This window comes from Stenella coeruleoalba, assembly GCF_951394435.1.
Source record: "Stenella coeruleoalba genome assembly, chromosome: 16".
NCBI classification, from domain to species: Eukaryota; Metazoa; Chordata; class Mammalia; order Artiodactyla; family Delphinidae; genus Stenella; species Stenella coeruleoalba.
In genome coordinates, this window is record NC_137162.1 from 36,064,473 (window position 1) to 36,080,262 (window position 15,790).

The following is a 15,790-nucleotide window of genomic DNA, read 5'->3' on the forward strand; positions in this document are numbered from 1 at the left end:
TCTGACCCCCACTGCTCAGCTGGCACAGAGTACTGAAAAGGTTGGTGTGCCTCAGGTGGGGCAGGGGCTCTCCATTCCCCAAGGTACCCACCTCTGCCTTTGTCTTACAGAGTTCCTTGGACCCCTGAAAGCACTGAGCTCTGATTTCTGAACTGATCAACGCTTGACTTGTAAAAGAACAAATGCCTCAAAGCCCTGATCAAGGTAATACTGTTAGTTAACACCAAAGCTAACAATTAAAGCCCAGAATTTCCTCTCACTCCAGTGATTTCCCCAGCTATACCGCACCTATCCACCTTGTAAGGGAAGCAGGGGCTTACAGGATTTGCAGAGAAATCTTGACATCATATTCAAATGGCCAGAGAGCTTACACAAGGAATCAACAAATACATACCTCTGTCCTTTTGCTTACGTCGACTTGCCAACCTATAGACAGCAGCCACTTGTGTATTGATATCCAGCTATATTCCGAAAAAGATTTACGTTATCTATCAAAGACATATATGTCAAGATAAGAAATTAGAGATAGATGATGATGAGAAAGCACGGGAATACAATAGTAATGAAATGAGGCTGATATAAAATACCTTTCATGAAGCACTGTTTGCCCGTTATAGGAAAGTGGCACATTTGCCTCCAGATTTTCTAACGGTTAAATTGTTTTGTCCATCATAGGATTCTGCTTCCCAAAGATAAAATCAAACTATTTGCCAAGAAGAAAAGCAATAGTTTTTCATAAATAGAGTGAAAAATTTCACTGAAGGGGTCTGGCATTGTGTGACATAACAAACCAGGCCGTCAGCACCCTCCAAGAGATGTTTTTGGTTTTCATCTGGTGATCACACAGCATAATTGACTTAGGTTACTCTGTGACTTCTAACTTCTGCACAACAAATTCCTGGCGAAACTTAAAGTTTTTGCAAAGGTAGTGCCCATATATTTATGCCATAAATAATTGTCTCACTCACTGATACATGAACAATGTTCAAATATGTGTAGATATTATTATGATTGTAAAATACACTTAAATTTGGTACAGAATTCATGGAGGCTTGTTTTCTCATTCTCTACTTGACAAGAGACACTAGAAGTAAAATTATTAGCATGTGGAAATGGTGGGTGAGGGGCTCCACATGACTTCACAATACGCAAAGGAACTCCATCTTCAAAGACACAACCCCAGTGCAGTATAGTCCTTTACAGCCACCATCCATCCCGACTGGTCAGTGCAAGTGCTGTACCAGGTGTCAAAGAGCAACGTTGTTTTTAATAAATACTAATTTTATTATCTCCCTTGTTAAGAGAAATTGAGAAGCACTCATTTGGAGGACTTAATAGATTGTCTATCCTACAAGCCTTTCTCTACAAATATTTTTCTCTTGACTAAGTGTTTGAATAGAGCCCAAGAGAATTCAGATTTGTAATCCTTGACAATTACCTGGCTTGGGCACTTTTGAAGCTGAGTTAGAGGATCAGTTGACGTTCTTTTGTGAATTTGAGAAGCCTAACAAGGATATACATCTCACCTCCATTCTGCGAGGGGATTCAGGCAAGATGTGGTAAGAAAGTTGAGTGTGTATTCATCTTGATATCTGCATCCCTCTATCTTAACCTCACAGACTAAAAAGCAATCTACATTCCAGAAGGCTCTAAATAGAATGGCCAAACTTGTTTAAGCCAGAATATTCCACAGCCAAATGACGGCTCCACCATTTTAAAATGTCATTCACGGAATGCCTAATATGGAGGAATGTTATTTCCTGCTATTTCTTATAAGAGAAACATGTAGCAAGAGCACTGAGGTGACTTGCTGTGCAAAATTATTAAAGATGAATTAATTAAAAAGTAATTCTCTGCAAAATAGTTTTCCTTTTAGGATACACAATCTGTAGTTTTTCTCTTCTGTAATAATTAGATGGCATGTTAGGTTGTCTACTAAGATCTCTCCTAGATCACAATATTGAAAACACAGCAGCCTTACATAAAAGAAAGTTCATCCCAGTGTGTTATCAGATGGTAAGAAACTAATTAAAATGAAGGGAAGTCAGGACATAGCCATGCTTTGTCTCACTGAGAAAGCTTGCCTGTTTGATTAAGGGGCGCCCCTACTCACTTGGAGTCTTGTGGGATGTTATTTTCAGATTCTTCATAAGCATCAGTAGGTGAGCACTGTGGGGGAGAGAGAGAGAGAAAGTTACTTTGAATTGATTTAATCAATTTTTTGTTCACAACCAAAAGCTGACTGATGGTCAATAAAAATGACAAATGGGTTTCCCTGGTGGCGCAGTGGTTGAGAGTCCGCCTGCCGATGCAGGGGACATGAGTTCGTGCCCCTGTCCGGGAAGATCCCACATGCCGCGGAGCGGCTGGGCCCGTGAGCCATGGCCGCTGAGCCTGCACGTCCGGAGCCTGTGCTCCACAACGGGAGAGGCCACAACAGTGAGAGGCCCACGTACCGCAAAAAAAAAAAAAAAAAAAAAAAATTCTATATTATTCCTGATAGAATCCTGTATGAAGTGACTATTATCCCCATAGAGCAGCAGTGGCTAAATCCCACAGGCCCTTCCTTTAAAATATTAGCTTGAGAAACTCATAGTTTCAGAAAGTAAAGTGGCCAGTATTTTGAACGGAATGTGTTTTAAGTAAAAGGTTTTAGTTAGGCGCTGTAATGTTTATCTTTTCAAAAAATGTAGTCTATTATACTTTGGTCATAATCAAATTGTGCCATATCTATAATCTATCAAAGGCAAATAAATCAGCAAGAAACGTGGCCCACCATTCAGCGTGTGCTCTGAACTTAGGCTGGTGCAGGCGGCATTCCCTAGGGGATCTATTTACTCTAAGCTTCATGATCACAGGTACTGGGGAAGAAAAGAGGGTCAGCGATTAAGTAACTTTATTTTTCTTAACTGTTTTTTTTTTTTAATTGCAGTATAGTTGATTCACAATATAATAGTTTCAGGTATACAACACAGTGATTCAAAGTTTTTATAGATAATACTCTAAAATATTGGCTGTATTCCCTGTGCTGTATAGTATATCCTTGTAGCTTATTTATTGTATACATAGTAGTTTGTACCTCTTAATCCTCTACCACTATCTTGCTCGTCCCCACATCTTTCTCTCCACTGGTAACCGCTAGTTTGTTCTCTGTGAGTCTGTTTCTGTTTTGATATATTCATTCATTTGCTTTATTTTTTAGATTCCACATATTAAATGATAACATCCAGTATTTGCCTTTCTCTATCAGACTTATTTCACCAAGCATAATACCCTCCAGGTCCGTCCATGTTGTTGCAAATGGCAAAATTTCACTTTTTATGGCCATGTAGTATTCCATTGTATATGTGTACACATCTTCTTCATCCAGTTATCTGTTGATGGGTACTTAGGTTGCTTCCATATCTTGGCTATTGTAAATAATGCTGCTGTGAACATTGGGATGCATGTATCTTTCTGAATTATTGTTTTTATTTTCTTTGGATAAACACCTAGGAGTGGAATTGCTGGATCACAGGGTAGTTCTATTTTTAGTTTTTTGAGGAACCTCCATGCTGTTTTCTGTAACGGCTGCACCAAATTTCTTTCCCAGTGTACGAGGGTTCCTTTTTCTTCACATCCTCATCAACATTTGTTATTTGTGGTCTTTTTGATGATACTCATTCTGCAGGTGTGAGGTGCATATCTCAGTGTGGTTCTGATTTGCATTTCTCTGATAATTGGCGATGCTGAGCACCTTTTCATGTGCATATTGGCCATCTGTATGTCTTCTTTGGAAAAATGTCTATTCAGGTCTTCAACCCATTTTTTAATCAGATTGTTTCTATTTTTCATATTGAGTTATATGAGCTTTTTATATATTTTGCACATTAACCCCTAATCTGTCATTTGCAAGTATTTTCTCCCATTCAGTAGGTTGTCTTTTCATTTTGTCCATGGTTTCCTTTGCTGTGCAAAAGCTTTTACGTTTAACTAGGTCCCATTTGTTTATTTTTGCTTTCGTTTCCTTGCCTTAGGAGGCATTTCCAAAAAATTACTGCTATGACTTATGTCAGAGTGTTCTGCCTATATTTTACTCTAGGATTTTTATGCTTTCCAGTCTAACACGTAAGTATTTACTCCATTTTGAGTTTATTTTTATATATGGTATAAGAAATTGTTCTAATTTCATTCTTTTACATGTAGCTGTCCAGTTTTTCCAACATCAATGATTGAAGAGACTGTCTTTTCTCCGTTGTATATTCTTGCCTCCTTTGTCACAATTGCATTGGCTTATTTCTGGGCCTTCTGTTCTATTCCACTGACCTATGTGTCTATTTTTGTGCCAGTACCATAGGGTTTTGATTACTGTCGTTTTTTTTAGTATATTCTGAAGTCTGGGAACATGATACCTCTGGGTCTGTTCTTCTTTCTCAAGACTGTTTTGGCTCTTCAGAGTCTTTCGTGTTTCCATACAAATTTTAAAATTATTTGTTCTAGTTCTGTGAAAAATGCCATTGGTATTTTGATAGATACTGCATTGAATCTGTAGACTGCCTTGGGTAGTATGGTCATTTTAAAAACATTAATTCTTCCAATCCATGAACACAGTCTATCTCTCCATCTGTTTGTGTCGCTTCAATTTCTTTCATCAGTGTCTTATAGTTTTCCAAGTACAGGTCTTTTACCTCCTTAGTTAGATTTATTCCTAGGCATTTTATTCTTTTTGATGTGATTATAAATGGGACTGTTTCCTTAATTTCTCTTTCTGGTAGTTCATTATTAGTGTAAAGAGATACACTGGACTTCTGTATATTAATTTTACATCCTGCAACTTTACTGAATTCATTGATGAGCTCTAGTAGTTTTTGGTAGCATCTTTAGGATTTTCTATGTATAGTATGATGTCATCTGCAAACACTGATTGTTGTTTGGACTGAGGTGTCCCAGTACTGGTGCCTACAGACTGGTGGGCAGGGGTGGGTCTGGGTCCTGAGGCTAACAAGCTAGAGGGAGGATTCCAAAATGGTGGTTGTTAGCACCAGGGTCCTCCTGTTAGAAGAGCACTCAGAAAGGGCTGCCACCAGTGTCTGTGTCCCCAGGGTGAGTTCCAGTTGCCTCCTGCCTCTCTGGGAGATGCTCAAGATCAGCAGGTGGGTCTGACCCAGGCTCCTTTCAAATCACTGCTTCTGCCCTGGGTCCCAGAGCACGTGATATTTTGTGAGCCATTTAAGAGTGGAGTCACCATTTCCCACAGCTCTCTGGGCCTCCCGAAAGTAAGCCTCATTGGCCATCAAAGCCACACGTTCTGGGAGCTCTGCCTGCTGGTGCAGGAATCCCAGGCTGGGGAGCACAGAATGGGGCTCAGACCCCTCGCTCCTTGGGGAGAACTTCTTCCATTGTAGTTATTCTCCCATTCATGGGTTGCCCCCCTAGGGGTATGGGTCTTGACTATACTGCGGCTCTGCCACTCCAGCCTGTCTTGTTGTGGTTCCTTGTTTATAGCTTCAGTTGTAGAAGGTCTTTTCTGGTAACTTCCAGTATTTCTCATCAATAGTTTCTCTGTAAATAGTTGTAAGTTTGGAGTGCCTGTGAGAGGAAGTGAGCTCAGGATCTTCCCACTCTGCCATCTTGAGAACTCTCGAAGTAACTTGCTTTAGATGGACCTCATAACTGCAATGGAGAACTTGCCTCTTCTGGGATATAGTCAATGGCTAAACTTCCAAGCAAAAGTACTCTTCCTATTCCTTGCTTCCCTTTGCTCTATCGAATATACAGCACCACCACAATGAGATACCACTTCATGCAATTATCATGGCTAGTATCAAAAACAAAAACCCCCAGAAAACAGCAAGTGTTGGCAAGGATGTGGAAAAATTGGAACCCTCGTGCACATCTGACGGTAATATAAAATGGTACAAACTTCATGGAAAATAGTTTTATAGTCCCTCAAAAAGTTAAACATAGAATGACTGTATGATCCAGAAATTCCACTTCTGGATATATACCCAGAAGAATTGAAAGCAAGGACTTAAAAGATACTTGTACACCACTGTTTATAGCAACATTATTCACAACAGAAAAAGGCAACGACCCAACTGTCCGTCAACAGATGAATGGATAAACAAACTGTAGCACATCATATAATGGAATATTATTTAGCCATAAAAAGAAATGAAATTCTGATACATACTCTGACATGGCTGAACCTTGAGAACATACTAAGTGAAATAAGCCAGACACAAAAGGACAAATGTTGCATGATTCCACTTATATGTGGTACTTAAAATAGGCAAGTTCAGAGAAACAGAAAGTAGAATAGAGGATACTGGGTCCTGGGAGAAAAGGGAATAGAGATATTGTTTAATGGGTACAGAGTGTCTGTATGGGATGATTAGAAAGTTCGGGAAATGGACACTGGTGATAGTTACATAATTTTGTGAAGTATTTAATGCCACCAAGTTGTACACTTATGTATACTTTACCACAATTTTTTTTTTAGAAATACAGCACTAGAAGCCACTATGCCCACTCCTCACTCTCCCCCGTGCCAGATATTGTACAAACCATGACCCTGTTAGCATTTGCTGCATCCCATCCTAGGACCACTGAAAGCATCCCATCCTAGGACCACTGAAAGCATCCCAAACTGTCTGTACTGGGCAATCCTGATAAATCCCCTGTGAGGACAAGCATGTCCCCGATAGGAAATACTGGGATGCCTCCCAGGTGATGGTTTCAGGAGGCCACTGCACTCCTGGACCCTGCAGTTTTAAACAAGTTATTATGAAACAATGGCTTGAATTGTGTATTGGCAAGAACTGTATGACTCTTCAAATTCAATGGGTTTAATTAGGTTATAAGAGAATTAGTATTATGAGTATATACCTGATAGAATAACTTAAATCTTTAAAGCATTTGAATGTTAGTGGTTGAAAAAGTGGGCATTTGAAATAGAACACCCACTGCCAGAAAAATTTGACCCTAAGGAAAAAGTTATCCATTAATGAATGAAAGCTTCTGTCAAGGAGCTACACTGGCCTAAGTAAAACGATGCTTTGAGCATATCTGGAAGGACAGGTAATGAGTGCCTGAGTCTAAAGAAAAATTCTCTGCTATCGTCCAATTTATCATCCAACTAGCAGTTAGAAACCAACCCCATCCCTTAGACAGGCGACTGCTCCACCACATCCCTGCCACAGACAAAACAGTTCTATCCTCTCTGCCCTCCCCATTTCTCCTCACCTTCAGGTAAGGGGCAACGTCAAAATCCAGGAATCATAATAGCAAAGCACACAAAGGTGCAATGGAATTACTGGCTACTGTTCTTTCCTTTTGCCATGACAGGAGGTTTCCTGGTAAGACACTAGGTAAGTAAGAACCTAGTGACTCCCTCTAAGGTACAGAAACATCCTCGTGCAAATTAATTAAAGTATTTACCACCCAAGTGATAATGCTTTCCCTCCAGGTCCCTTTTTATTATCCCTAAAGCTAGAAGTGGCCCAAATGGGGAAATGCTGCAGTTTAGGAATCAGTGGAAGTGACCAAACAGGTTTCTTTTCCGTTCACCTTCAACCCATAATTTCAAGTAATGTCCTACTGCCTCTGTCACTGCTCCTCCTATCCCATGAAATGGCCTCTGAGGGAGTAACAGACAGGCAATAACAGCTGGCGTTTTCCCTAGAAATAGTTGGCCTTGCCTCGAATGTGATCTTTCCTCATGCAGCTCGACGCTCATAAGAGCAGTTGACCTGCATCCGAATTATGTCCTTGCCTGTGTCTTCTTGTTAGATGTGAGATGAGCTGTTACTAAGCTCTGTCCAAGTAATGGGGGCCATGCATAAAAAATAAATGAGCATAACTAAAATGAATAATCTATTATCAAACATTAAATATTTGCATATTTAAGCTTGCTCCAAAAAACTGGCAGAGCACAAACCAGCAAAATGGCATCGCATAATATCGACCACAAAGCCCTGGAATGTGATTCTAGCAAAGCACGATGAAGTCAAAGCTCTGTGTGTACAGATTACATCAACGCTTCAGCTCAGTGCCTGGAGAACAAACAACATGCTTAGAATTTTTTTTAACGTAGCTTCTTCTTTTAGTTCAGAATAATAGGACTTCGGACCAAGAATGGAGTCTTGGGGGAGGCAACTTATACCAACAGCAAGAAGCCAGGTTGCTTGTCAGAAGACCTGAGGCCTAGGCTCAGTTGCATCTCTGCTGTGTTTGTCCTCTAGCCAGACACAGAGCCTTGCTTTGCTTCCACTTCATTTCTAAAATGGTGTCACAGTATTCTCCACCTACCTAATGGACTATAAAAAGCACAGAGAAAACACAGAGATACCCGTCCTGGCTCCCACCCCACGGTAGGAACACAAGCCGCCTCTGAAGGCCCACATCTTCACCCTGGAGTTGGTGGTGGGCATGCGTTTGCTGTATGCTCTACGGCAATTCATCTTGAACTGGAAGAGTTGTCCTTCTGACCTTTCCTCTGCCTGCTTCTCATACTGGAGAGAAGCGTCAGAACCAGCAGCAAGAAGAGGCCTAGGGCTCTATATCAGTATTTCTTTTAAAGGAATTTCTAAGAGGGAAATACAGTTGAGAAAGGCTGTGTGGTCTCCTCTAATAACCTAGAAAGGCAGAAGTTGGAAAGTCAAGGAGTATTTATCAGGGTATCCTAGTATTGAGAGAAAAACTATCAGCTTAAAGGAAACCCCAGACTTCTGTTTTTTTTCTTTTCAACTTCAGCCTTTCTACGACACCAAGAAGAGAAAGCAGGCCCCAGGGCCAACATTTATATTGCCACTGTTCCTGTTTGGCTTTGTGAGAAGAAATTGTACTCCAGAAGCATGATCTATCAATGACATCTGTCATACACTGGTTACCAGGCTGATTTAATTTCTCTCTCCTTTCTCATGCTTCCTACTAAAGCTTCCTTCAAGGTCAAAGAAGACGACCTTCTGAAATAATGACCCAATTCTGTCAATATCATATGATATTCACATGTCACTAATTTAAATGGCACTATTTTATTTATTATACTCTGCTGGGAGGCCTCAAATCAGTTAAAATGTCTTCACAGAGATCATTTCAAAGGCCGCCTTTCCTTCAATATCTGATGAAATTCAATTATCCAAATCAAGTTGTGGTCTCATGGAGTGGAAATGTATGTCCTTCAGTAGGGTGAGTAACTGTTGGGGGTACTGCAGTAGACCTAAGTGAAGTACAAGAAAGGACAGAGTGGAGGGCAGTGATGACAGGGAGTGGGGGTCTGTTCAAACCATGCAGAACCCTAGGGTGACGGGGGGGCAGAGTCAAGGTGGGAGGAGCCTCTTCCATGCGACCAGAGATCAAAGGTCTGCACTGTGGGTCCTTCAGAGTGAGACTTGTCTCATTGAGAGTGAGAGAGTCTCTCAGGTGCCTCTGTGTCAGCCTCTTAAAAGTGGCCAGCAAGATACAACTGAAGAATTGGAATGGCAGAAGAGTAGAAAACTAGAGGTGAATGTGAGAAAGATGGGAAAGGAAGAAACTAACATCACTGATTTCTCCATCATGCCTTTCCTACCAGCTACAGGAGTTGAGAAAGAAGGCAAAAAAAAAAAAAAAAAAAAAAAGGGAAACCTCTAGCAGAGAAGGACACCATTATATAAAGATTCACTGGGATGATCTAAATAAAAAGGGATATAAAACACCTCCTGGCACGTTGTTACATGGTAGAAATGCCTATTATTGATTTCACTAGGATAGACCCAAGAGACCCGCTTGCAGCAATTCAAATCTCTGGAAATAAGTGATTCAGTGTGAGCCACAAAGCATTAGAAAAATTGGATTTTGAAGAGTATTCAAAGAAAAAGAATGAGCCAGTGAGAGAGCATACTTTGAAAGCTAAGATTAAAAACATGTTTTTTTCTCTCCAGGGAGGAAACAATTGCTGTAGGAGGCACTGTGATTGCTTTCAAAGGCATTATGTTGGACTGGCGGTCTCAATAAAAGGAGTGGCAGACTTGAAGTCTGAACTTGGAAACGAAAAACTGAAAGGCAACAGTGGAAAATATTCGCCACATACTTCCATCTTAGGGGTCCAATATTAAAACTTTATTAAGGCCAGTAAATATATGCTAGAGATGGAGCTTGAAGAAAATCTGAGAGCTTTGTACGGACAGGAAAAATGTTTCTGGTGTAAAAAAATTCCTTCGTGTTTGTACAAAATTCCTTCTTTCCTTGACACTCTTAGATTCCGGCTACTGCACGATTTACCCTTTCTCATCTCTGATCTGTTGACCTCATGGTCTACTCACTATGTTCACTAAAGACCTTGCCTGTGGCTCATGATCTTTCGATCTGCCTCATGACTCCTCTATCATCCTGAACAACTTCAATCCCTCCAGACACCTACGAGGTAGACAAGTCTTTGGCCTTCTCACTTCTGGTGACTTTCAACTCCACCTCTATTGTGCCACACAGAACCATAAACACACCATGGCTTTTACCGTCATTGGAATTTTCTACCTGTGACATTTCAATCTTTCATTTACTCATTCATTTTACAAATGCCTACTGAATACCTTCCTTGTGCCAACCATTGTGCTAGTCACTGTAAAAGTAGTCACAGTTAAAGAAGACAATATTTCTTCCTTTGTGGAACTTACAAACTAATGAAGGAGACAGAGAAACTAACAGGCAATTACAATAGAATGACATAAATGCTTTGCTGGCAAACCCACAGGAAGAACATCTGATCTGGATACAGGTTGTCACGCAAGGCTTCCTGTACAAGTGAAGTCTAAGCTGAAACTTTAAGAAGGAGTATAAGCACTAATTATTAGAGAAATGCAAATCAAAACTACAATGAGGTACCACCATTAAAAAGTCTACAAATAACAAATGCAGAAGAGGGTGTGGAGAAAAGGGAACCCTCCTACACTGTTGGTGGGAATGTAAGTTGGTACAGTCACTATGGAGAACAGTATGCAGGTTCCTTAAAAAACTAAAAATAGAGCTACCATGTGATCCAGCAACCCCACTCTTGGGTGTATATCCAGACAAAACTCTAATTCGAAAAGTTACATGCACCGCTATGTTCATAGCAGCACTATTCACAATAGCCAAGACATGGAAACAACCTAAATGTCCATCGACAGAGGAATGGGTAAAGAAGAGGTGGTACATATATACACAGGAATACTACTCAGCCATAAAACAGAATGAATAATGCCATGTACAGCAACATGAATAGACCTAGGGATTATCATACTAAGTGAAGGAAGCCAGACAGAGAAAGAGAAATACCATATGAGACCACTTATATGTGGAATCTAAAATATGACACAAATGAATTTATCTATGAAACAGAAACAGACTCACAGATATAGAGAACCGAACTGTGGTTTCCAACGGGGAGCGGGTGGAGGAGGGATGGATTGGGAGTTTGGGATTGACAGATGCAAGCTGTTACGTGTGGAATGGATGAACAACAAGGTCCTACTGTACAGCACAGGAGACTACTTTCAATATCGTGTAATAAACCATAATAGAAAAGAGTATGGAAAAGAATATATATATACGTATAATGGAATCACTTCAGAAATTAATACAACATTGTAAATCAATTATACTTCAATAAAAGAAAAGAAAAAAAAGAATGAGTATGAAGAGGCCAAGAGGAGGGACAGGATCCAAATCAAGCTGGTGGAGTATGGAGATCCTGAGCTCACCTCTCCCCACAAACACATCAAAACTACAACATCTATCTCTGAAAATGACCTGAAGAACAGCAGAACAGATTTTTAAAACTAAGGATATAAAGAAAAGGCCACATCAAGACAGGTGGGAGGGACAGAGACATGGTCTATTCAGAACCCATACCCCTGTTGTAGCAATTCACAAGCAGAAGGGATATCACAACCATGGAGGTACCCCTGAGGTATGAGGGGTCCAAGCCTCATGTCGGGCTCCCCAACTTGGGGGACCTGCACCAGGAAGATGATCCCCCATAATGTCTGGCTTTGAAAACCAGTGGGGCTTACATCCAGGAGAGCCAGAGGGCTGTGGGAAACTGAGACTGCACTCTTGAAGGACTCTTGCACAAACTCACTCATTCTAAGTCCCAATGCAGAGGCTGCAGCTGAGCCATCCAAGCACCTGGGCCATGCAGGAAAATTTACTAACTAATTTTAGGGTGTGTGATAGAAGGACAGTGATCTGGTAGAACTTCTTCCAGAGACAGATGCACTAGCAGGTGACATTTTTTTTTTTTTTAACTCTTTCACCTAGCTGGTCTTGCACTGGCAGGTGCTATTTCTGTCATTCTCCATCAGATTAGCTAACACTGGACACCTTGTGTTCCCCTGAGAAATAACTGACTCAACGCAGCCAGCCCCTCCAAAGCAGCTCCCACCCTCCTCCACCCAGTGGGCAGCCCTGGCTGGCACTGGCACCCCTCCAAAGTGGCTCCTGCTCTGGAGGGCTAGCCCTGTCCATCTGATGGGAGGACTTAGCCAGCATAAGCACCCTCCCAAAGTGGTTCCCACTCCAGGGGATCAGCCCCACACACCAGTACACCCACATATTCACGGTCAGGTCTACTAGACAGCCAGGTGAGGGACCAGCCCCACCCTCTAGAGTGTCCACAGCATTCTCTGCCAAGCCACACAGACAGCTAGTCTGGGGGACAAACCCTGTCTACCAGGGTGACTGCATCAATAGCAGCCCAACCACAATAGGAAGGTACACACAGCCCACACTGGGGATACCTCTGGAACACCTGGCTCTGGGTATTGTGCCACTGGTCCCCAAAAGGACAACTTCTACATAAGGCCACTCTTTCAAGACCAGGATATGTAGACAGTACACTTTATACATAGAAAACAAACGCAAAGAGGCAAAATGAGGAGACAAAAGAAGGCATTTCAAACATGAGAGCAAGACAAAAATGTCAGGAAAAGAACTAAGCAAAACAGAGATAAGTAATTTACCAGATAAAGAGTTCAAAACAATTGTCCTAAAGATGCTTATTGAACTTGGAAGAAGAATGGATGAACTTAGTGAGAACTTCAACAAAGAGATAGAAAATATAAAAAATAACCAATTGAAACTAAAGAATACAATAATAAAAATGAAAAATATAGTAGAGAAAATTAACAGCAGATTAGAAGATGCAGAAGATGGATCCGCAATGGAGAAGACATGGTGGTGGAAATCACCTAATCAGAGCAGAAAAAGAAAGGTTTTTAAAAATAAGCATAGTTTAAGAGATCCCTGGGACAACATCAAGCAAACTAACATTTACATGATGGGGGTTGAAAGATAAGAGAAAGAGACATAAAACATATTTGAAAAAATAATGGCTGAAAACTTTTGTAACCTGAAGAAAGAAACAGACATCCATGTCCAGGAACATAGAGATTTCCAAACAAGATGAACCCAAAGAGGTCCACACCAAGACACACTAATTAAAATGTCACAAGTTAAAGAGAGAACCTTAAAAGTAAGAAGAGAAAAACAACTAGTAGTGTATAAGGGTACCCCATAAGACCATCAGCTAGGTTTTTAGTAGAAACTGTACAGGAGAGTAGGGACTGACATAATATATTCAACTTTCTGAAACGAAAAAAAGTACAACCAAGAATATTCTACCCAGCAAGGTTATCAATCAGAATTGAAGGAGAAATAATAAAATGTTTCCCAGATAAGCAAGAGCTAAATGAGCTCATCACCCCTGAACCAGCCTTAAAAGAAATGTTAAAGGGACTTCTTCAAATGGCAAAGGAAAGGTCATAACTAGAAACAAGAAAATTATGAAAGAAAAAATCTCAACAATAAAGACAAACATATAGTAAATCTAGTGGATCAACCACCTATAAAATTAGTATGAGGCTTCCCTGGTGGTGCAGTGGTTAAGAATCCGCCTGTCAATGCAGGGGACATGGGTTTGAGCCCCGGTCTGGGAAGATCCCACATGCCGTGGAGCAACTAAGCCCGTGTGCCACAACTACTGAGCCTGTGTTCTAGAGCCTGCAAGCCACAACTACTGAAGCCCACATGCCTAGAGCCCATGCTCCGCAACATGAGAAGCCACCGCAATGAGAAATCTACACACCGCAACGAAGAGTAGCCCCTGCTTGCCGCAACTAGAGAAAAGCCCATGCGCAGCAACGGACACCCAACGCAGCCAAAAATAAATAAATAAATTTATTAAAAAAAAAATTAGTATGAGGGTTAAAAAACAAAATTAGTAAAAATCATCTATATCTAAAATAATTATTTATGTAATACATAAAATTAGAAGATGTAAAATATGATGTAAAAAACATAAAACTTGGAAGGGGAGAAGTAAAAATGTAGTGCTTTTAGAATGCATTCGAACTTAAGTCAACATCAACTTAAAATAGACTGCTACATATAATTATTATATATGAACCTCATGGTAGCCACTAACCAAAAACCTATAATACATATACAGAAAATAAAGGAAAGGAATACAAACGTAACACTAAAGAAAGTCATAAAATCACAAGGAAAAAGAACAAGAGAAGAAAGGCACAGAAAAAACAATCAGAAAAGAATTAACAGAATGGCAATAAGTATATAACTATCAGTAATTACTTTAAATGTAAATGGACTAAGTCAACTATACTTCAATTAAATTTTTTTTTAATTAAAAAATGGACTCAGTGTTCTAATCAAAAGACATAGAGTAGCTGAATGGTTAAAAAAAAACCCAAAAACTAAGGCCCATATATATGCTGCTACAAGAGATTCACTTCAGATCTAACGACACACACAAGACTGAAAGTGAAATAATGGAAAAGATATTCCATGAAAAGTAAATTAAAAAAAAAAGGCTGAAGTAGCAATAATTAACATCAGACAAAGTTGACTTTAAAACAAACACTATAACAAAATACATATATAAGTGCATTACATAATGATAAAGGAATCAATCCAACAATAAGATATAACACGTGTAAATACTTATGCATCAACCTAGGAGCACCTCAATACTTAAGAAACTATTAAAGAGAGATACTGACAAGAATACAATAATAGTAGGGGACTTTAACCCCACTTACATCAATGAACAGATCATCCAGATAAAAATCGCTAAGAAAACATTGGCCTTGGGACTTCCCTGGAGGTCCAGTGGCTAAGATTCTGTGCTCCCAATGCAGGGGCCCCAGGTTCGATCCCTGGTCAGGGAACTAGATCCTACATGCTAAAGCTAAGAGATCATATGATCCTGCATGCCGCAACTAAAAAAGGTCCTGCGTGCCACAACTAAGACTCGGTGCAGCCAAATACATAAGTAAATATTTTTAAAAAAGAAAGAAAGAAAACATTGGCTTTAAATGAAACATTTGACTAGATGGATTTAATAAATATAAACAAAACCTTCCACCCCAAAACAGCAAAATACACATTATTTTTGACTGCACATGGAACATTATCCAGGATAGGTTACATATGCTACAAAACAAGTCTCAATTCATTAAAAATATTGAGATCATATCAACCATCTCTTCCACCACAATGGTATGAGACTAGAAATCAAGTGCAAGAAGAAAACCGCAAAAAACACAAACACATGGAAGCTTGACAACATGCTACTAAACAGCCAAAGGGTCAACAAAGAAATAAAAGAGCAAGTCATAAAATACCTTGAGACAAGTTAAAATGGAAACAAAATGTTCCAAAATCTATGGTATGCAGCAAAAGCAATTCTAAGAGGGATGTTTATAGCAATACAGGACTACCTCAAGAAACAAACAAAAATCTCAAATACATAATCTAAACTTACACCCAAAAG

The 15,790-nt window shown here is 40.0% G+C and overlaps 1 long non-coding RNA gene across 1 annotated transcript in view; it reads right to left on the minus strand.

Moving 5' to 3' along the window:
• Positions 1–390: 390 nt before the first annotated feature.
• LOC307174865 overlaps positions 391–15,790 on the minus strand; it is a 63,423-nt gene continuing 48,023 nt past the window's right edge. Inside the window, exons 2-3 of the long non-coding RNA XR_013824188.1 lie at positions 2,114–2,169; positions 391–461 (exon numbers count right to left, since the gene is read on the minus strand). This is a non-coding gene — a long non-coding RNA (uncharacterized lncRNA). The remainder of the gene's footprint in view (positions 462–2,113; positions 2,170–15,790) is intronic.